Consider the following 22,647-nt stretch of genomic DNA (forward strand, 5'->3'; position numbering starts at 1 on the left):
TTAAATGATGAAAGGAAGGGAGAATGAGACACATTTCCTTGAATGTAAGAATTTTAGAGCAATTCTCGCAAGAGTCCTTATTTATCAGGCATTTCCTCAGCATCCATGAATACATACCAAAATAATTACACTGAAAATAAGAAAAGAACTCCCAACATGATGACCATGAACAAATAGCCTAATACTCTTGCTGCTGGGAGAAGCCAAAATTTGCTGCCTCATATTGAAGAAAAAAAAAATTCAATGCACCCATCTGACTCAGAAATGAAAAGTATGGCGTTTGTCTTCTATGACATCACCAAGAATTGGTGGCTTGCACTGGTCTAAAATGGCAGAAAGCACATTTTCAAAGACTTTCAGAGATTTTTTAAGTGTCCACGAGAACCCACACATGAGCTGCTCTCATCACGTCTTTGAAAATGTGCTTTCTGCCATTTGAGACCAGTGCAAGCCACCAATTCTTGGTGGTATCATAGAAGACAAATGCCATTCTTTCAATTTCTGAGTCAGATGGGTGCATTGAGTTTTTTTCTTCAATATGAGGCAGCAAAATTTGGCTTCTCCCAGCAGCAAGAGTATTAGGCTATTTGTTCATGGTCATCATGTTGGGAGTTCTTTTCTTATTTTCTGTGTAATTATTTTGGTATGCATTCATGGATGCTGAGGAAATGCCTGATAAATAAGGACTCTTGCAAGAATTTCTCTAAAATTCTTACATTCAAGGAACTTTCTCAAGATGACATAGATCATCTGTGGAAAACCTTCAGCCAAATTCATACTTAATGAAGAATGACTGAATGCTTTCCCTTTAAGGGCAGAAACAAGACAAAAATGTCTTCTCTCACCATTTCCATTTAACATTGGACTGAAAGTTCTAAATCAGTGAAATAAGGTGAAAAGATAATAATAAAGTTAATAACATCCAGATTGAGAAGAAATAAATAAAATTGTCTTAACTCCCTTTTTTTTTAACATGAAACATACAGCTATCATGGAATACACACATTTCATTGCTAGTCATTTACCCAAAACAAAGGAAAATGTATGACCATACAAAAACATACACAGATGTCCATAGTAGTTTTCACTTGTAATAAACCGACATTGAAAAAGACTTAAATTTCCACCAACAGATGAAAGATTAAACAAATCAGAAGTATATCCATGCAATGGAATACTACACAGTAATGAAAATGAATGAACTATTTATACACACAAAACATAAACGAATCTCAAAATAATTATGCTGAGTGAAATAAGCTAGACAAAAAAATACATAAATACATACAGTATGATTCCATTTCTATAAAACTTCAGAAAATCAAACTAATTTTATAGTGCCAAAAGCAGATCAATCATACCTGGGTGGAAGAACCAGGGAGTGAGTGGTGAGAGGGAGGAGCTCAAAAAGGGTTTACATATACATTCACTATGTTGATTGCAGTGATGGTTTCACAGGTTTTAACATTTGTCAAAACTGATCAAATTGTATACACTAGTATATGAAATTTATTGTGTGCCAATTGTGCTGCAATAATGCTATTTATATTTGTTTTTGAAATTAAAAAAAAAGTCTAAAGAAAGGGAAAGATGAACTTCAGGGGTAAACAGGAATACCACAGACATACTTTGACAATTTTTAATTACCTGTCCATCCAAATAAAAGTTCTTCTTAGATAGATGAATATATTTTTAATATGTTAAGGAACATGATATATTAGCCTGCAAAGTGATATATCATCTTGCTTTAATATTGCAAATATATTCAGGTGACTGAGCTCTAACTTCCATGAGTTGATCTGGAAGACAGCACTCCAAAGAGTTCACAGTTATCAACAGGAATAAATAGTTAATGTTGCAATACCTTGAAAACAAACTCAAGTTTTGGAAAGGCTATGAAGAGGTTAAAATTCAATGATTGGGCTGTCTATCTTTATTAGGATTTCTCTGGCAGTTCTCTACCTTGGAAAGCTTTTATCCTTTGGCATGAAAATGTGATTTCATAATAATTTTAGACATGATCTGAAATGCCAAGATTGCTCTCCAAGTGAAATTGTTTTCTGGACTAAGTTCTCAAACAAGAGTAGCAATGCCCAAAGCACCCTTTTATTTCATACAAGGATTCAGGAATCCACTGTGATGTCTGAATTAGTTCTAGCTTCTGCACATGCATTAAATGCATTCTTCCTCTTGACTCTTGACCACTAATCACAGTCACAGAAAGGGATCTTAGGAATCAACTCCCCCAAGTCTTTCATTCGAGAGATAAGACATTCAGCGAGAGAAAGAGATTGTTTCCAGGTCCCAGGGTGAGTTGGAGGACAGACTAAAATGTGGATTTAGATCTCCTGATTCTCAGTTGAAAGTTATTCTCACACCACTGTATCTCTTACTATCCCCACCCCCTACCACACACACAAAAACACACACACACACACACACACACACAAACACACACACACACATACACACACACACACTCTGACATTTTCAAGGTAGAAATCTTGATCTGAAAATAATATCATTATTTCCTACCAGCAATTTGATTTGAGAGAGAACTCTCACTCCTTCACTCTTTTGTTTTTTTTATACAAATAATTCCATCAAGGTAACCTCTGCTGAAGTCTGGAGCAGAAGCAGCCTATCTTGAGAATCATTAATATTTTGTCATTCCCAATAAACAGATAAAGAAGATGTGGTGTGTTTTTTTTATACACACACACACACACACACACACACACACACTATATATATATACACAATATATATAAAATATATAATATAAATTATATTTTTTATATATTTTATATATATCTTATATTATATATTATATTTTATATTATATATATATAAAACAGAATATTTTCAGTCTTAAAAAAGAATAAAATTCTACCACTTGCAACAATGTGGATGGACCTAAAGAGTATTATGCTTAGTGAAATAAGTCAGGCAGAGAAAGTCAAGCACTTTATGTTATTGCTGATATGTGAAATCTAAAAAAATAAAACAAACAAATATATATTACAAAGCAGAAACAGGCTCACTAGTATAGAGAACAAACCAGTTGTTATCAGTGGGGACAGGGAAGGTGGGAGGGGCAAGACGGAGAATGGGATTATGAGATGAGGAAAGGGGTATGGGAGGGGCACCATGTAAGTATAAAATAGATAAGCAACAGGATATATTTTACAGCGCAGGGAAATATAGCCATTATTTTGTAATAACTTTAAATGGAGTATAATCTATAAAAACATTAAATCATTATGCAGTATACATGAAACTAATATAATATTGTAAGTAAACTATATTTAAAAGATGTATTTCCTCTAGAACAGTTTACTAGGGTTCTAGATTGGATTGAAAGAGGAAGTTATAAAGCCAGTGAGCAGCATGGCATCCTCACAAACAGAAAGGCCTTGCTACACATTTTTTTTAAAGAAGTGTTTATGATATTTTAAGAGGCACATCTAAAAAACAAAATGGTAAAGGATTAAGGTAAAATGTTATAAATAGATGTATATTCTATATCAACAAGCCTGATATGACTTGAGCCCAACAACCCTCGAAAGGAAAATCATTAACAGAATAAAAAGATATAACAAAAGAGCCAAATGAAACTTTAAGAAATAAAAAATTCAATATCTGAAATTATAAAATTGAACAGGATAGGATTCCCAGAAGATTAAATATTTCAGGAAAAAAGTAAACTTGAAGACTTGGTCATAATAATTATTGAAAATGCAGCACTAAGAGAGAAAAATAAAACAATAAAATATAGCTTCAATAAGCCACAGAAAAATTTCAAGTAGTCTGAAATGTCTAATTGAGTTCCAGAATGAAACAGAAAAAATATATTAAGAAACAATGGTTGAAATTTATCAATACTTCATAAAAGCCATAAAACCATAGATCCAAGAAGTTTAATGAACTCCACAGAAGAAACCAAATCACAACAAAGCACATCATAATCAAATTGTTGAAAGTTGGCAATAAAGAAAAATCTTAAAAACAGCTTTGTTTCTGTACAGAGAAAGAAAGATAAGAATGATCACAAAAAATGTTCAGAAGAGGAAAGTGAAATAATATCTCTAAAGAACTGAAAGAAAAGATGGTCAAACTACAATTCTACACCTAGCCAAAACAGATTTTAAAAATGGATGTGGATCAAAGACTTTTTCAGACAAAAATCACCCATTTTGGGTGTTCTGGGTGACAGGACACCCAGGTGAAAAGTGAAACCGAGACATCTGGATGAACACCATCTTGGCATTCAAGTCTCCTGTGAGGGGGATTGTTGCAATAAAGTGCTATCATCTGAACCAGATTTTATGTATTGAAAAATGACCATCTTATTAATTGGTTAATTTAAAAATCCTTTAAATAAAACCTTTACTAAGTGCTTTCGACGTACCAGTTACTGTGTAGCACACTAAGGAATAAAGTAAATAAAGCATACTCCGTGCCTCACAGAGCTCACAGCTTATCATGCAAAGCAGAAATGTAGGTGGAGGATTATAAGATGGCGTGATGGATACAAAGATGTAGGCTAGCCCAGCGAGTAGTGGGAGCCAAAGAGAAAACACCCAACTCAGTCCAAACAAACAAACAAACAAAAACCGCCCGACTGAGATGACACTTTTCTAAGATCCATAGCTTTTAGGTAAGGGAAATGAGGATTAAATATTTTCAAGTAGGTGGGATGCAACATATGTAAAGCACAGAGACATAAGGATACTGGAATGTTCAGACGCTGCTTCAGCATGGCTAGAAGACAAGATGCTTAAAGGGCCGTGATGAGATAGAAGTCCAGGAGCTCATTACGACATGAAATATCAACACTGTAGAAAGTTCTACCAGGGGGGTTGAGCTCTGCTGTGAAGGTAACAACCATCCAGTGGCTTTAAGAAGGGGAGAGAATCATTAGGCTTGTAACTTCAAAATATTTGATAGCAACATGGAAACTGAATGGAGGAGAGTGATACTGCAAAGAAGGAGGAACTGGTGTGTTTCACACATCAAGGAAGAAATGAAAAGCCTTGAATGAAGACAGTGACAGTGACATTGAGGATGAAATAAAGTGGGCGAAGTCAGCAACACTTGCCAGTGGCTGTAGCCACCTGTAGCCACTGGACCCATGCTGCTGAGGACATGGAATGTCAAGGAGGACTTTCATTTTACTCCCCTCTAGATGAGACAAGCACTTTTCCCAGATCTTTCCCCACAGAAGCTCCTAAGTTTTAAAATATATCTTTCCATGCCTCATTCGGGTCACGCCTTAATAGGTAATAAAGGAGGATCTGCACAATTTAAGGGATTCAACTTCACGTGCTTGGGTCCCCAGACTGCAAGTCTTAAATCACCTGACTTTTCCTTCTGCCTGCTGAATTGTGTTATGAACAATGTAGATGCAATATTTCAAAACCCTGATTCCTATCTTCACTCCAGTTGTAAAAATGCCAGATTGAGAAAGGGTTGGGATGGGGGGTGGGGTGACTAGCAGAAATCCCTCAATTAGACAAATGAAAACAATTAAAGGAACCAAAAACTTTGTATTATTAATTCCATCAAGGCATAGTAGAGCCACGTGTAACTTTTTAAACTGAAAAATCACGTATTAAATACCAGAGTCATACGCTCATCACATCATATTGGGTACTAACTCCAGAAATAGTCATTAGTTAAGAAACCTATTAAATATTGAGAGCCAATATTAAAGTAAGGTTGTCATTTCTTTATTCGTTTTAAAGGAAATTGGGGATCTGAAGTAAATTTACACTCCTGTATATATATTCGTATATTCATTACTTCAGCTGAGCAAAACCCAGATTGAGGTTGAGGGCTGAAGCTTTCTGGCCAAGAGCAGGGACCTCAGGAGTGCCAAACTGAGATTCAAAAGAAGTGATGAATTTCAAGAGCCATTTTATAGTCCGTGCATTTTGGACGTGTAATTGCACTTTGAGTAAGCAAACTTCCTTCCTCTGTATTTTCCTGTCACCCAAGGTGCCCTCGATCCAAATGCATTAGGACTGAAATATGCAGTCAGGAGATTAAATATCTCGGCTGGAGCCTTCTGTGATTGAGGTAGGGCAGTTGGATAAGTTCATGGGAGCTGCAGTTAATTAATAACTGTACGTGTTTATTTAGAAGGATGCACATTCCGGGATACTGTGCTAGCGTCAGATCTAAAAGCAGCATATTATTAGGGAAATGGTCTCTTTTAAAAAGATGATTTAATCTACATCTGCTTTGAGCAAAGAAGGAGGACAAGAAGAGATGAAGTTAGTTTTGATGGAAATATTCCGTTTTGACTTCAAGACGAGGGTGGTGGTGAGGACTGTGACTCTGAGGCCATCTACCTGGATTCAAATCCTGGCTCTGCTGCTGCTGATTCTGCTACTTGGGTAAGTTTCCTAACTTCTCTGGGCATCCACTTGCTCATTTATAAATGAGGTCTTCGTAGAATCTGCCCCATAGGGTTGTTGTGTGAGTTAAAAGAGTAACGTGCAAAGCACTTAAAATGGTGTGTGGCAAATAGTGAAGTGGTAGGTCAGCACTGGCTGTTCTCACTATTTTTTCACAATTATAAAGTTACTGCACCCAAGAGTGTAAGAGCTTGAAAGGCCTCAAAGGTCATCCCGAAGGATCAGGACACCTTAATCCACATACTTTCTTTGTGGTCGTGGTTCTACTGCTGTTATGGGAGGAACTTTAATTGGAAAACTAACCATCTTCCATCACACTCTGTCTCCAAACTTAGATAAGATGCAACTTAGAGGCACTGTCAGTATGATTATGTGATGTGTCTTCTGCTTTTAACTGTAACAATAACAGTTAACAGTGTTATCAATCATTATTATTAGTTTTCAAATTTTTACAAAACATTGCTTTTTTCAAAGTGCTTGGATACAGTGATTGCATTTGGTACTCAAAGCCTTTCTGCAAATTCCTAACATGGACTCTTGGTTTCACATAAGAGGACATGAAGCTCTGAAAAAGTCAATATAAAGACTTACTGGCAGAGCCATATCTGTTGGGTTCCTGCCCAGTGATTTTTCACTACAGCATGCTTATTTCACAGTCACCCGAGAAAGAAAAAGAACTAATTGTTTGAATGTTCCTTGGGCATCTGGGAGTTGGAAAATCTGTGAGAAACTCAGCGTACGCTCCAACTAAAGATAGAATACAGACTTAGGTCCGCAGCAGGAAAGATCCATTGCAGATTCTCCCATTGATCCTGCGTGCACATCTTCCTCAAGGACGATTCATTGTTTATATGAAGGCCTCCTGCCAGGGTCAGAGGTAGACCGAAGCGAACATTTATCTGATGAGTCTGACACTCTGGTGGGAAATGCTGGACTTGTAAACAAAAGAAAGAGGACAACAGCAGGCATTGTTCTAAGCACTTAAATATGTGAGCGCCTTCACTTCTTCCCACAGCATCCCTATCTGGCCGCATTGTTACATTCTCATTTTATAGATGAGGAAACTGAAGCCAAAAAAAAATAAGCACTTGCCCAAGATGATGGAACTGGCAGTCTTGTAGACTCCTCTGACTATTTTTATTTCTAGAAATAGAAATCTAAATAGAAGCACAGCTACAATATGCTGTTTGTTGGGCTTCTGTGCTTCAGATTATCACACATCCTTCAAGTTTTCTCTGCTTTTTTTTTTTTTTTTTTTTTGATCTTTTTTGGCATCATGGCTAGCCTACTGAGGGAGTATAGAGAAACAGGAAACTCCTGGAGTATTCCCACATTTGATAAAGATTTAAATCTTAAAAAATTAAATATATTATAATTAAAATCTCTACTTATAAAACATTAGAAAATAAATAAAATATTTATTTTATTACTAAAATAATTAGAAAAGAGGGCCTTTTAAGACTGAACTCCTCAGATGCTCTGAAGGGCTTTGTTAATGGTCATTAACAATATCAACTCTCTACAGCTTGCTTCCCACTCACTGACAAAGCTCCTGAAACTCTGGGATGCCCATCCCCATCCCCAGAGCTTCATCTTAATTAGATATGCAAGGTCTGTGTGCTGAGCTGGTGAGATTCCGGCGTGTGGGACTGGATTCCTCATTTAGGCTGAGATGGTGCTTTAAAGGGTGTAAGTTCTGTGCTGCAATCGTAAGTGAGGAAACAGAGACCTTGCCCTACGAACATGGAAAGGCAGAGAGAAGGCGAAGAGGAGCGTTAGAAGTGGGGGCCCTGAGTGTGTCTCAGGTGCAAGCCCCTTATGCTGAAGGTTTTAAACAAGTGCCTCAAAAAAAAAAAAATGTGAATTTGAAGGTGAGAAAGAGCCTTGAAGTTGACAAGAACTACAAAAAATAATGTGGATCAGAGGATCCAGCTGTGAGCGGGAGCAAACACAGGGAGGGCTGGTGTTCACCAACAGGGGAGCAAACACGTAACAGAGACAGGGAGTCAAACTGGGTAGTTCGAGAACTGGTGAGAACCAGGCAAGCCAGCAGTCCTTGAAGAAGGAGTCAACAAGAAAGCCTAGAGAAAGGGAGCAATGCTGGCGGAAAGACAGGTAGAGACAGAGAGAGCCCCTTTCTGAATGCCAACTAGATTATCAGGTACAATGAGAAGTAAACACACCACAGCCACTGAATTCTTCAAGTGAATGGGCCGGTTGGGCAGCGAGAACACTCAAAAAAGTCACACCATAAATATAAAACTGCAATTCTGGTAAGTTTTCAAGAGGAGAGTTTCAAGATACTGTGAGAATACTTGACGGAAGATGTGACCTAGCCAGGAGAGCCAGGGAAGTGTTCCCTGAGAGAGTGCCACTTGTGCTGAAGTCAGAAGGAAGATCAGAAATTACATAAAAGAGGAATTAGGAAAAGAAGACAATGATACACCTGATTAAATTCCATAGGCAGTATCTCCACTGGGATAAGAGGGAATAAAGTGTAAACGAAGACCTAGGGATATCCTGACACGGAGAGGGGAGAAGTGGGACGGCATGCATCCTCCCCGCTGTCAAGTTCTTGATTCAAAAAAGCTGTCCTCTAGCCTCGCACTCAGGGAAGAGCCCAGGTTCTGAAGGCTGACAAATTTTGGTAAATCCGTTGATTGATGTCTTTACTTCTCCCTTATCCTCAAAGGCAACAAAAGAGTGCTTTACGAGTCTACAAAAAGTAAATGCTTCTTGGTTAGTTGACTACGGTGGATTCTCAAGGGCCAAACTGGGATGGCTGAAGATAGGGCTTTTATTGCTCCCAGAAAATCTAAGCTTTGCTTAAATTGTTTCCAGCTACTTTGAATGAGTGAATCAGTCACTTTCTATAGCGTATCTGTCTTCTGTTTCTTTGCCTTTAAAAAAAAATTAATAATTCACAGGTTGGTTCAAATGAGACAGAGAGAGAGAGTATGGATGACAGAGCTCGCTCTAGCACCTGTGCGAAGTATTATTAAAGGAAAAGGGCTATTTTTTTTAAAAAAGCATAATGTCATAGGGGTGGGGCCGAACTGTCAAGATGATAATTTTCCCTTTTGGTTTTAGTGGCTCCCTGTGGGTAAATATCCAAGGAGCCCTGCGAGCACCCCAGTAGTTGGTTCCCCAGCCTTGCCCTACTGCACCCTGGAGAAGTGTCTCCTGCTTGTCCAGCGACTGTTGACCAGCGATGGCCCAGAGCAACAGACAGCCTCTGTGCTGTGCAGGGAGCTACAACTGCCCCTTCTCCCGCGGGGTTTGAATCCTGTTCTTGGAAAGGAAGTCTTCACCCTCTCCCAAGGTTACCATCACTGTTTTGTTTTTCCTTTAACTCTTGCCTCTTGATAGTTATCCTCTTTAGAATTAGCAAGAATAATTCTTTATATTAAATTTGTCTGCACCAAATACAATTAGCACACTAGTCCTCACTAAAGCTGGTAACAGTCCAGACTGACAAAGACAAATACCTTCTGATATCCCGTACATGTGGAATCTAGAATAAATGATACAAATAAAGTTATTTACACAGCAAAAATAGACTTACAGACATAGATACAAACCATGGTTACCAAAGGGGGAGTGGCGGGGGTATAAATCAGGAGTTTGGGATGAACGTATACACACTACTATATATAAAAGAGATAAACAACAGAGGGGAGGGCATAGCTCAGTGGCAGAGTGCGTGCCTAGCATGCACGAGATCTTGGGTTCAATCCCCAGTACCGCCATTAAATAAATAGATAAATAAACCTGATTACCTCTCCCACCAAAAAAAAAAAAAAAAAAAGAGAGAGAGCGAGAGTTAAACAAGAAATACCTACTATTATAGCTCAGGGAACTATACTTAATATCTTGTAATAACCCATAATGGAAAAGAGTCCAAAAAATAATGCATATATTATAATTATATTACATTATATTATGATTATATTATAACAATATACATACACATAGTGTATGTATATATATATACTGTATATACTATATACATACTATATATATATACTATATATACACAACTGAACCACTATGCTGTACACCTGAAACTAACACAACATTGTAAATCAACTATACATCAATAAAAAAAATTAATTTTTAAAAACCTAGCGACAAATTATTTACAGAGAAGTGTTATAGGAGAAAAAATAGCAGAGTGTAAAATTAATTCAAGAGAAGGAAAACATAGATAAAATTGGGATGTAGCCCAAGACTGTAGAGTGAACAGGAAGCCTGGGAGAGTTGGAGTTGATGAAGATAAGTTTCAGCAAATTTAAAATGTATCCCCAATTATCAAGGCTTCTCCCACTCACAATGATAAAGTTTCCTATATTTGCAAAAGACAGACATAAATAGCATAGTGACTGACAATCAGAAAATTTCTCCAGCATGAAAAAAATAAAAATGAAATTAATGATCTGTGCTCTAGTATGAAGAAAAGTACACAGTGCTGTGGAAACAGAAATCAGTAGTAACAGAGAAGACCCAAACCAACCCAGGAGAGGGAGTACTTATGCAGGTAAGTTACGGGACTCAGGGATGCCAAGCGCCTGTTTTATGCTGTTGTTATTCGCTTGACTCTTTTAACGGTAGAGCAGATAGCTCCACTGAGCATATTATAACCATGCCAAAAAACAGACTTTGGTGCTACGGAAGCTCTCTGATGACCTCAGACAGACTAAGGGAGGAGAATCCAGTAAAAGATGGGGACCCTTAAAGACACACAGAGTAGAATCTCCGATGGTGCAGTCAGACATGAAGCAGAAAGGTGGCTGCTGGCGTCTGGGGAACTTGAGGACACTCACGATCACAAATAACATATCTACATTTCAGAGAAATTCCTATTGCTAGCGTCAATGTCCAGTGAAGGATAGAAGTCCAAAGATTCCAATGTAGGGACTTGTAAGTTGGCAACTTTCTGGACTTCATTTGAAACTGAATGAATGGTCTCACTTCAGGCATGCTGAGAAAATAAGGAAACAGATTTTTAATGGGTTCTTTCTACCTTGAGTAAAAGGCACTTCCATCTCCTTTTCAGAGTTTTAATTTATTTATTTTTTTAATTTGAGAAGCAGTATCTTTAGTGTCATCAATTTTCACAAATATTCACAAGGGGTTTAAAAAACACCAGCTTTCAATATGAGTCCTCAGAGTCTTTCGTGTGTGTGTGTGCCTGATGTAGGTAAATCCTGAACATATTCGAGGCTGTGATTTATGTAAAACAGAGATTCCCCTAACCAACCTCATTCTGAACTGTTCAAACCCTTGTCACTAGGGCCATCGGGTGATCAAAAATAGCCCAGGTGTTGGGCTTCCAGCTAGTAACTCCAGAGGCTATAAGCCTTGTCAAAACCGCAACCAGGATGATGCTTTGTACTATTTCTTTGCTATTTTTGTTTAAATCAACAGAGATGCGATGGAAAGAACATTAAACTAAATGTCAAGAGACCTGGGATCATACCCCAGCTCTGTTGTCACTTTGTTCAGTGTCTCTGGGCTTTCATTTCTCCCACTAAAATATGAACAGTGATGCCACTGTCACACTTATAGGACAAAGGCCCTTTAAGAAACACAGCGTAATAGAGATGGGAGATTCCACTATTTTCCTTAGAGTAAAACAGAGTTAAAAAAAAAAAAAAAACAACAGGATTATTTATTTAATAGGACCTCTTTTTTTTTTTTTTTTGGCCAAGAAAATAAATCTAAGGCTAATCTTGCATAATTTCATTATACAAGAGGGAAAAGTGGTTTGCAAAGAATCTATACAAGCTTAAGACTGAATAATTACCCCTTTGTCCCCACATGCAGGTTTTCCCGGGGTTGGCTAACAGGGTTGTAGGCTGCGTCCTTCACTGACCGATAGAACTCTGTTCACCTTAACAGAGCTTTGGGTCTCAGTGAACATCCTGGATGATGAGCTCCTACCTTGTGTCATTCAGATGTCGGCTAGAACGCATGGGTCCTCCTCTTGAATCTGCTCTCTGGCACCATAGTGGCCAGTCATGATACGGGTTGGTCGTTATAGTGGCAGGTCTCCGTCCATGTCCATTCAGACCATCGTGTCCGCCCTCTGCTGCCTCTCCCCCCAGTCTTCAGAGGTGAATTCCTCTCGTCACCCCCTTAGACTCGCATATGTATGGTAAAATCTTTAGAAAGTTCTAAGGAAATGTAAATAAACAGGAGAGACAGAGAGGGAAACACACGTAGAAAGATAGATGGAGACAGAGATCCAGAGGCAACTCCCAAAAAATACAAAGTCCAGGAACAAAAATAAAGAAACCCTGACTCACGCTCTCCATATGTGGTGACGAAGTGAAAAGAGCAGCAGTTTTAAGTCAGAAAAGCCTCTGTGTATGTCCTTACCAGTAGCATCTCTTTAGATGAGTTGATTGACTGACTGGGCTGGTGAATGCATCTGTGAGATGGAGACAATGATTTACACTATAGGGTCATTCTGAAGATTCAGTAAGATGTTTTGTCAGGCATCTAGAATAGTTCCTAACACATAAGAAGTGCTTTTGAAAGTCTAACCCCTTTCCCCACATTTTATTATTCAAAGAAACCTACACTCTTTGAGGACAACCACGAAGACCCTGTTATAATGCAAAGTGGCAAGAGACTGCATTGTAAGGACAAAGTGTTAGAAGAATTTAAAAAACAAGAATCTCGAGGAATGAAATCTTTGCAGTGAGAGGGAAAATACACCTGGGGAAGGAAATAGCATGAGTCCAAAGTCTGTGCGTCCGGCAAGGCCAGGAGCAACGAGTTGCCATGGTAACTGAAATGAAGATTTTTGTTTGGGCGATCTTGGAGTGGGGCAGGGGGTGGGCTCGGGGTGGGATTAGGAAGGAGATGAGCTTGCAGAGAGATGACACTGCAAAGCGGCGACAGCTCCCCAGGCTTGACCTTCTCCGGAAAGGACCTGAAATGCAGCACGAAGATATGGAAAGAAGGGGCTGAAAAGGTGGCTTGTCCTGAGGATATGAAGCAAGGTGTGTGAAAAGGTAAATAACGTCAAACTCTCCATCTTTCTCAGTGTTCCAATCACTACATCTTTGGTTTGTCACCCCTGTGATTAATCTTGAATACAGCCTTGGTGAGTCATGCATGAATTATGCATTTCCATTTTTTTTTTTATTCCAACATAATCACTTGAATGAAATTCAGGTCTCAAGTTTTACCTTAGTGCTATGTGTCTAAGAATTTATCATCTTCTTTTTTTTTCATTTTTTCCCCCATTTCAAACTAACCCCATAGAGTTTGGTATTCAAAAATTCTTTCTATTTTTAGGACTTGGAAAGAATATGAGTTACAGAATATAATAAATATATAACTGTATTTTGTTTCTTACTTTTTTTATGAAGATATAGTCAGTAAGGGAATTTTTCTCAATTGCCATTTCATAAAAACTCAAGCATTTCCACAAATTTTATGATTACTCATAGAAAATAGACAAGTTCCATGATGATTTTAGTTGTCACTAAATTCTCAATTCTGTTTAAAAAAATCACTATCTGCAGATATTAAATATAACTTGGATAGATTTATTAGCACTGTTTAAAGTCTCTTTTCTCCTTAAACAAGATAAAGATAGAAGGATTCTAGCTAGCTTTATTTTTTTTCCCTCATTGCTGCTCTGGCTGATCCTTGCGGGGCTCAAAGTTGGAAGCAATTTGAGTGAGAAAGGTGAGAAAGGTTTTCACACCATCATACGATCTCATGATCTCTAGGCTGGGTCACCATTTACAGCCGACTATTTCTTTGGCTGATTCTTCAATGGATCCTTTGGAAAGTCTCCTCCTGAGCTCTTCTAACTGCTGCTTCTGAAATGTGAGTGATGAAAACCCTTCTTCCAGCCACTGCTTCTGCTTCAGCTTCTGCTGTTATAAAAACCCAGTAAGATTCACTAGGTAAGCTTCAGGACAGTGACACATCATGGGGAAAAATATTCCAAGCAGGTGATATTTTGAATCCCAAAATGAGAGTAGCTAGAGAGGAAATTAGAGGAGAGTCTGAGCCAGCCCATGGAATTAAACAAACACAAAAGTCGCCATCTATTGAGGACTTCCTACAACTCAGACACTCTGCTTAGATTTGGACACAGGATCCACTGAATTCTCAAAAAAAAAAAAAAAAAAGTGAAAAGAGTGAACAACAGATTTCAAACAAGGGAGTTACTAATCAGATTTTTACTTGTTACACAAAACAGAGTGGTCTTTCTAAAATATGAATCTGATCATTTTCTGTCCTTGTTTGGAACGCCGTGCTCCAGACTTCTTGTGATGATGTGGAAATGCATGATCGAGTCGTTCCAACACCTAGAACAGCCTCATTCATGACAGCTACGTCTACTCATGAATTTCTTAAAAGGGTTAAAATTTCTTACATCACTTTAAATGAGTCATCAGTAAAATTTTAGCTCTTATTATGAGTCACTTGCCTGGTTCTTCCTGACTCCGGTCCTTTGCACATGTTATTCCCTCTGTAGACAATGCTCTTCTCCCACCCCATTCCACCCTTCCTGCCTAATTCCTATCTATCCTTCAAGTCTTAAACTTCTAAGTACTTAAACTTCTAAGTACTCCCCAGAGCTGGCACTGAACTCTGAAGACTGTGCTGAGTATGTTTCTCATGAACTTAGCATGCTGGCCTCTATGACAATATTTACACATATGATCATAATTACTTACCTTCCTCCCACAGGACAGTATAAACTTCCTAAGCAGAGAAGTAATGTAACATTAACCATTTTCCCACACCCAGGCCTCTTCTGTCATGTAATATGCATCCAAGAAATGCTGGTTGAATGAAAGGATCACTGAAACACGTGTCTAAAAAAATCTTGGCCCCGCCACTTACTTGCAATATTATCTCAGAAAAATTTCTTTCATTTTTTTCCAAGCCTCCATTTCACTACCATAAAATGAGAATAAATACTATCACTTTTAAACTTGTTGCAGTGATTCAGGATAATGAACAGAAGACGTAGGTGTTCAGCTTACATTAGTTCCCTCTCTTTCCTGTTCATCCTTCCCTTACCGGGTGCTGGGGACAAGGTATCACCTAGACTGAGAACCTAACAAGGTGTCCGGCAGGTTGTTGATGCTTATGAAATGCCAGCTCCCTGCCCTGTGGGTGAGGAGTGGTTCATAACACCGGGGCATTGTCGAATATCTAGTAAATCTTTAACTCAAGAGTATTAAAGGTAAAATGGCCCAAACATTTGTGTCGATGTGTGTCTAAATTAAAGTTGGGAGCCATAGCTTACGGCTAAACCTCAGGCATCCTGGATTTATACAACTAATTGTGTTTTTATATCTCTGATTTTTATTGACAAAGAGATAGCAGCTATCTGCTTTGGAACAAAGCCCATTAGAAACATTCAGCAGCTTTGGCCAAAGTATTTTCATCACATTCAGAATATTCAATACCTGCTTCATACTCTATTCTAGCTGGTAAAGCATGTGTTGAACCTAATTACAGTCCTTGGCCCAAAGCACAGAATATTCTCTCGGTTACCTTTTAATTATCGTGACAGTTACCTTTTAATTATGAATCTGCACCAGCATGCGAAGTGCGGCTCCTCCATCTTTGCCCCTGCTTGCACGTGAACGCTGTGTCTCCCCAGACGCCGTAGCTACTTTTCAACCCTGACTTTCCGTACTATCTAGAAGCAGTGGAGTGCTGATAAGTATTGTTCAATGGGCTGGGGAGGGGTGGGGAAGGGCCAGTTTGCAGCATTTGCTAACTTTCAGTGGTGTAGATCTTCCCACTTCGGCCAATTTCAAGTTACCAACATAATATCAATGCATGCAGGGCCAAGAAGAGCTGATCAGCAGTGTCCATGTATGGTGTTTCCATCATCCAGACACGGTAACTTCGCCACCTCATGAGCATATACAATAGCAAGGTTAATAAAATAAAATATTTAACTGATGAATTTTGGGTATCTATTCATTTTGTTTTTCACCTACATTATTTAACTGTAGGCTTATGTTATCTACTATCTAGGAATGGCTGTGCTTAATAATCAGATCGAGACATTCCTGAAAATTTCAGTTGGATCTCAGCCCTAGCACATCACTGCCTAGCACTGTCCCCTACGCAGCAGGTCCACTGTAAGTGCTTAAGAATGGTTTCCTGAGAGCCGTGGGAAAAAGTAGGCAGCAAGTTGGTTCTATTCCCCTTCCTGTGACATGTAATATAGATCAAATAAAACCAAGAAATGTGCCCGAAAGCCAATCAAAAGCTGTACTTAGAGCCGCTGCAGAGGGAGAGAGACTAAGAATGTGCTCTAATATATTTAGAGCTTTTGCTACAAAAAAGAAACCAGTTTGAAATAGAAATGCTAGGGACACTGAAAGTATGATTCACAGAGGAGGCTCAAAACTTAACAGAAAGGTCAGGGTCATGAAGGAAGATGATGAAAACAGTCTTGACTAGGACTCAGAGAGACACACCCTTTATCTTTACCTGAAGGAGAATGTCTACAAATGCCTAAAATAGAATCATTCAAAGTGATCCACAAAACCATACCATACATTACGGTTTTTATTGAAACGTGTAAGAATATATGTGGGGGGAAGGGGGATAAGTGAAGTTTCGATAAGCTGCATGTAATCTAACAACCTTCTTGTGCCTGTAGACAGTAGATAGTTTGTTATTTAAAAACTTCTGAGCTGAGAGAAACTTATTACTCCTATTACAAACACACCAGACTCAAGGAGTCTAAGTGGCTTGGCTAAGATAACAGAAGAAATTATAGCTTGAGTCAAGATTAAAGTTGGAGGTGAGAAGGCTCCTTGTGCTCAAAAAGTCATCACATATCTCCTGTCCCACTCATGGGAGTTAACGCTGCCACTGAATGACCGTGTATCACGTGCTTAGTGGGAGCCAGGCACAGGAGGCTGAACAGAAACAGAACCTGCCCCTGTACTTCAGGGGCCCACGTGAGCTTACAACGGGGTAATTGCACGGGGTCGGCAAAGCCTGGCAAGTCTTACCTCTCCTCTTTGGGGCCCCCAGCCTGAAAACAAAGATCCTGTCGGTGGAACGGTAATCGTCAACACCTCTCCTTCCCAAACAAGCTCCAGATTCAGTTGTGTGACCCTTGTAACTAAGGTTCAGCAGCAGCTCTGGGGACTGAGAGGGAAGAAAACATTGCAACGTACTTGTCAGATAAGGCTCTGACTTCACCATCCAAGGCCAAGCACCACGGTAAGTCCCCCGGCTTCCTCTCTCCCAGCAGAGGCTCTTGGGAACCTCTACCTTATGTGCAGGCTTTTACTGATCCATTAACCCTCCCTCTCTTGTTGCTCTCCTCTGAACTCCTTCCCAGCCTTGTCTCAGAAGGTGAGGAAGCAACTTTTCAAACCTCGACGTGACATACCGTATTCTAGATTCAGGGAGAAGAAAATGAAGGAAAAGATGGTATCCAGACAGAGCCATTAGCCTTGATCACCCCCCTCTCCACAGCCTCTCCACCTCTAGCTCCAGGTGATTTGTCAGCCTGATACCCTCAAGCAGAAGAATGATTCACTCAAGAGATCACCGATGTGCTGCTGTAATAAATGTAAGAACATCTATTGAAATCAGTGAATGAACTCTCACATATGATGAAAAAGCACAAATGTCAACCTCCCAATGAGGTGGGATCTACTGAGAAGAAGACAGTAACAAGGAAGAAGCAATTACTGCTCACATCCCATGTTTCAGGAAATGTGCTACATCAGGCAAACGTTTTCCCCTTCACTGTAACCACGGTTACACCCTACATGTTGCCACCCTCAGAAACACATCTACCAGAGAAATCAGAAAGTTAGACTTCACTGTCAGGAGACAACCACTATCCTTCAGGCTTGCTTGCTCAGGCAGGTCCACCGCCTGCCAGCTAGGCTAGGCTATTCTGATGTAACCTTTCACATTTCCTTAATAGATTTGTAATACTTGCCACACTTCTGTTACCAGTATTACTAGTCTATTACCTCTCTTCCCTGGTAGAATATAAACAGGGTCAAGATGAGCATCTGTCTTGCGCACTAATGTATATTTGGCACTTAGCACCGTGTGTGTGTGTGTGTGTGTGTGTGTGTGCACGTGTGTATGCATTATGTCCAGTTTCTTCCCTCCAGATCCATATGGTCTTGTAATAGGACAGAGATAGATAAATATGTTATTCAAGACATAATAGATACAAAGTAGAAGTTCATACAGATCATGATATAAGAAAATTCACATGGACAAGGAGGATTAATTCAAACTCCGTTAGTGGGAGAATCAGTAAAATGGTCATAAAGAAGTTGATCATTGAATCTTCAAAGAGTATTTGATGTCCTTTGGAGGGATAAAGCGTCGGGGGAGACTCTTCCAGGCAGAAGGAGTGCCACAAACACATGCATCAAAGTATGCAAATACTGATATGCCGAGGGAGATACAAGCAGATTAGCAGGAGCCATCACATTTCATTAGGCAGCCAAGTGACAAGAACTGTGCGAATAAAAAGGCTAGCGCTACCAATTACAACAAGAATTACCAGAGAAAGTTTCACGTTGGAGGTTATCTTCGAGATGAGTCTTAAAGGAGAAATCTCTCGAATAAAAATCAGGAAAGGCATTCTAGAGGACAAGAAGAACATGCATAAAGAAATAAGGGGTATGAACAAATACGGCACAAAGTATGAGCCCATCAGAGAATGATGAGATTTATGTGTAACTAAGGATTCCGGTTGGGGTGCGTGGTAGGAATGGAAATTGAGCCTAGACTTGCAGAAGGGAGTAAACTGTGAAGCAGAAGCACTCGGATGTAATGCTAAGTAGTCTGGGCTCTACCCAGTGGGCGCTGACAGTGATCAGAAGATGATAAGCCTGACGGTGATGTACTATTTATGGATTCACTAGAGAGTGTAGTGAGATGGGCGTCATCAACATCTAGAGAAGAGAGTGAGGAGGGAGGAGTGTATCCCACACAAGGAGATGTCCTGAGGGTCAGGTCGAAGCAGAAGAGCAGCTCTAGGAGGGGCAGACGGGGGACTACCGAGGACATAAGGGAACATGGAAAAGTTCACATAATGGAATACGGCGAAGTGTGAGGCAACAAGGAAACAAGAGGGAAGCTGAGGGTTTTGCAGGTGGGTAGGTTTGAGGTTCACACAAAAATAATGCCACGCTTGCTTTTGGAAAGATAATCTAGTCAATAAGTATTTTCTGAATGCTTATGATTTTCGAGTCTATTGTCTCACTATCAGATGTACTGAAAATACTATTTTAGATGATTATTAACTATTTTGTTCCCTCAATCTTTTTTTTTTTTCCTTGCATTTCCACAGCAACAGTTACCGTAAGTAAAGGCCGGTCTCAATATCTGAGGTCAGTGCCTAAGACAGAACCCTCTTATCCACTGGGGGTATTCTCAGTACCGTAAGGAAGAATCTTTCGCATGGTAATTAATCAATAAACACTTAGGGAATTAATGAAAGGAGGAAACAAGCAGTTGATGAAACAGGTCCTAAATCCATGTTTCATTTGCAAAACCCTGCAAGAATGTTTAGCTTGAATTCATGTTCCAGCTGAAATTACTTATGCATAATAAATAAATAGAGCATTATTCCAAACAAATGTTGGTGTCAAGTAGGTTTGAGGACAGTTGAACAGGGAGCTCACCACTGACTTTTGACAGCAAGAGTATCTTATCCCAAGAATTCTCAGTTTCATAAGCAAGAGTGTGATTAATAAGAAGCTCTGCCTTTTCATTGTCTGGGCACCTCCAAGTTCACCATGATGTCAGATTATCATTTCCCCAGGATGCATTGCATGGATTAAACAGGTAGGATCCTGAAATCTTTGGGAAGGTTACCTGAAATTCTGGAACTTCAAATAGCTTCTGTCATAAAAGTGTATTTTTATGAAAGTTTTTCTCCAAATATTAAAAAAGTAAATAACATTTAGAAATTTCTAAGTTTCCAAAAGCAACCAGTCATGCATGTTCTTCTCATCCATACAGTGCTCTCTTTACTTGTATATGTACATATGTGAATATATATATATATACACACACACATAAATATACTCCATTCACGTTCTATGGAAATAATAAATACTGTCTCTAAGATTAATAATTACTTAAATGCAACCAGGTTATACGAAAGAGCCCATCATGGTCTTGCATGCCTCCTTTTAGGCCAGATGAGGAGTTTCTGCCTGAAATAACAACCTTCTCACCACTGCATCTGTGACTTTCCTGTGTTCTTGGATGAAGCATCGCTACCATCCATTCTGTTATCTCCCCCATACATCACTTCTTGAAACTTTCTCCAACTCCACTTGACTATGATAATTTATAACCTTGCTGTGTCTTTCTGGTTTAAGACATGATGATGAGTCTCTGCACTAATTAATTTCCCGCCACAGGATTTTATCTATCTTTTCATTGATTGATTGACTGATTGATTCAACAAAAGTGAACGAATGCCTATATGCTCGTCACTGAGACGGGAGAAGATAAATGGGGTACCATCCCTTTCCTCAAATTCTTACTGTGGAGTAGAGAAGACCTGCTTGTAAACATGATTATACTGCTGCGCTATTGCAATAGAATTACGTTCAAATGTTCCCTCATGGTAGTGCATTTCAGGAGATTATTTCCTCCTCCAAGGCAGGACAGTGGAAAGTTTCATCTCAGAAGTGACATTTGAGCTGAACCTTGAAAGCCAAGAATTGTCCGGAGACAGAAGTAATTACCCAGAGTGTTCTGGGGAGGACGAGGCTCCAAAGTTGAAACTGTGTATCTTGTTCCTGGAACAAGAAAACTTAAGAGCATCCTTCAGTTTTTTCCTGAGATAACAGTTGGCAATGGAAGGACACCACTGTCTGTGAATCTGTTGCGGATCCAGGCATTGATTATGTGACCTGGACCCACGAAGGAGAAGCTCACTGCCCTCAACAGAGAACCAGGTAAATCCTCTTCAGTCACCATGACAACTATATGGGCCTCCTAAGTGGCTTTTAAGTCTCTCTTTATTCTCCATGACACGTAATGCGTCTTCTGGACATAAGTCCTTAAAGGATATAACCAGAAGCAACAGGCTCACTCTCTTCAGCATCCCCAAAGTCCGTGGTTAATTTCAGCAAAGTCAGTTCATAGTGTCACAATGAGACAGAATCCCGGGAAGTCTGTATACAGCGTTTATATAAAGCTCAGAAGCAGAAATTAAGCTAGATTTTATTGGCATGAATAAGTATTCATTACTTTAAAAAAAGAAAAGCAGTGAGGTACCATAACGTGGTGTTAGGATGAAGATACGGTCAGCAGGCAGGAAGGGGATCGTAACCCTGAGGGGCGACTGTGGGGTCTCTCGGGGTTGGTGATAGTCAGTGATCTGACCTGGATAGAGGTCTCATGGATGCTCATTCACAATTCTAATTAGCTACACATCTTTACTGCATGTGGCTTTTTTTTTTTTTTTTGGTATATTATGTTTCACAATAACAACATAAATTCTTAGAACAAAATAACCACATTTTGTTCCCTATCAATAGACTCTTGGGCGAATTTGGCCACTGTCCCTAATATTTTAGCACCAAGAATCAGTGCATGCACAACTATGAATGGTATAACATTTTCTTACATCTTCTCTGGCTTCTGACAACCAAAAATGATCACCTCTTTTGTGACCAAACTTGGTCTTTAATTCCTTAGCCAGTTTTGTGAATCATCTGCACAGACACAGTTCCGACGATAGAAGATCGTATGATCTCTGTGGCCCCCAGGTCACACTATGGCCAATGAACTTATGAACCGTGATATCAGTCAGAACTGGGTGTCATCCACCACTTTCCAGGAAGATGACCTTGAGAAAGTAATTTAAATTCTTAAAAAATTAGGTTTTTTTTAACCTATAAAGTGGAGATGATAATTCCTACTCCACTGTCTTTGTTAGAATTAAATGAAGCAACGTGCACAAAAAGCGTAGTGTCAGGCTTGAGTAATGCAACTTATTATCTCCACTTGTAATTTTTCTGGGGAGTTTGGGCCATGTAAGATGCGTGGCTCTACCCCTGATTGCTCTGTCTGTTACCCCAAGATCCCACCCTGTACTTCTAGGTACCCAGCCTAGTAACCGTGGACACTAGTACCATGTAGTCATCAGGATAATGGGTGCCTCTTCCCCTGAGTTTCAGATTTTAGTCTCTACCTCTTTTTTTTTTTTTTT

The sequence above is a fragment of the Camelus ferus genome, chromosome 15, assembly GCF_009834535.1.
Source record: "Camelus ferus isolate YT-003-E chromosome 15, BCGSAC_Cfer_1.0, whole genome shotgun sequence".
Classification (NCBI taxonomy): Eukaryota; Metazoa; Chordata; class Mammalia; order Artiodactyla; family Camelidae; genus Camelus; species Camelus ferus.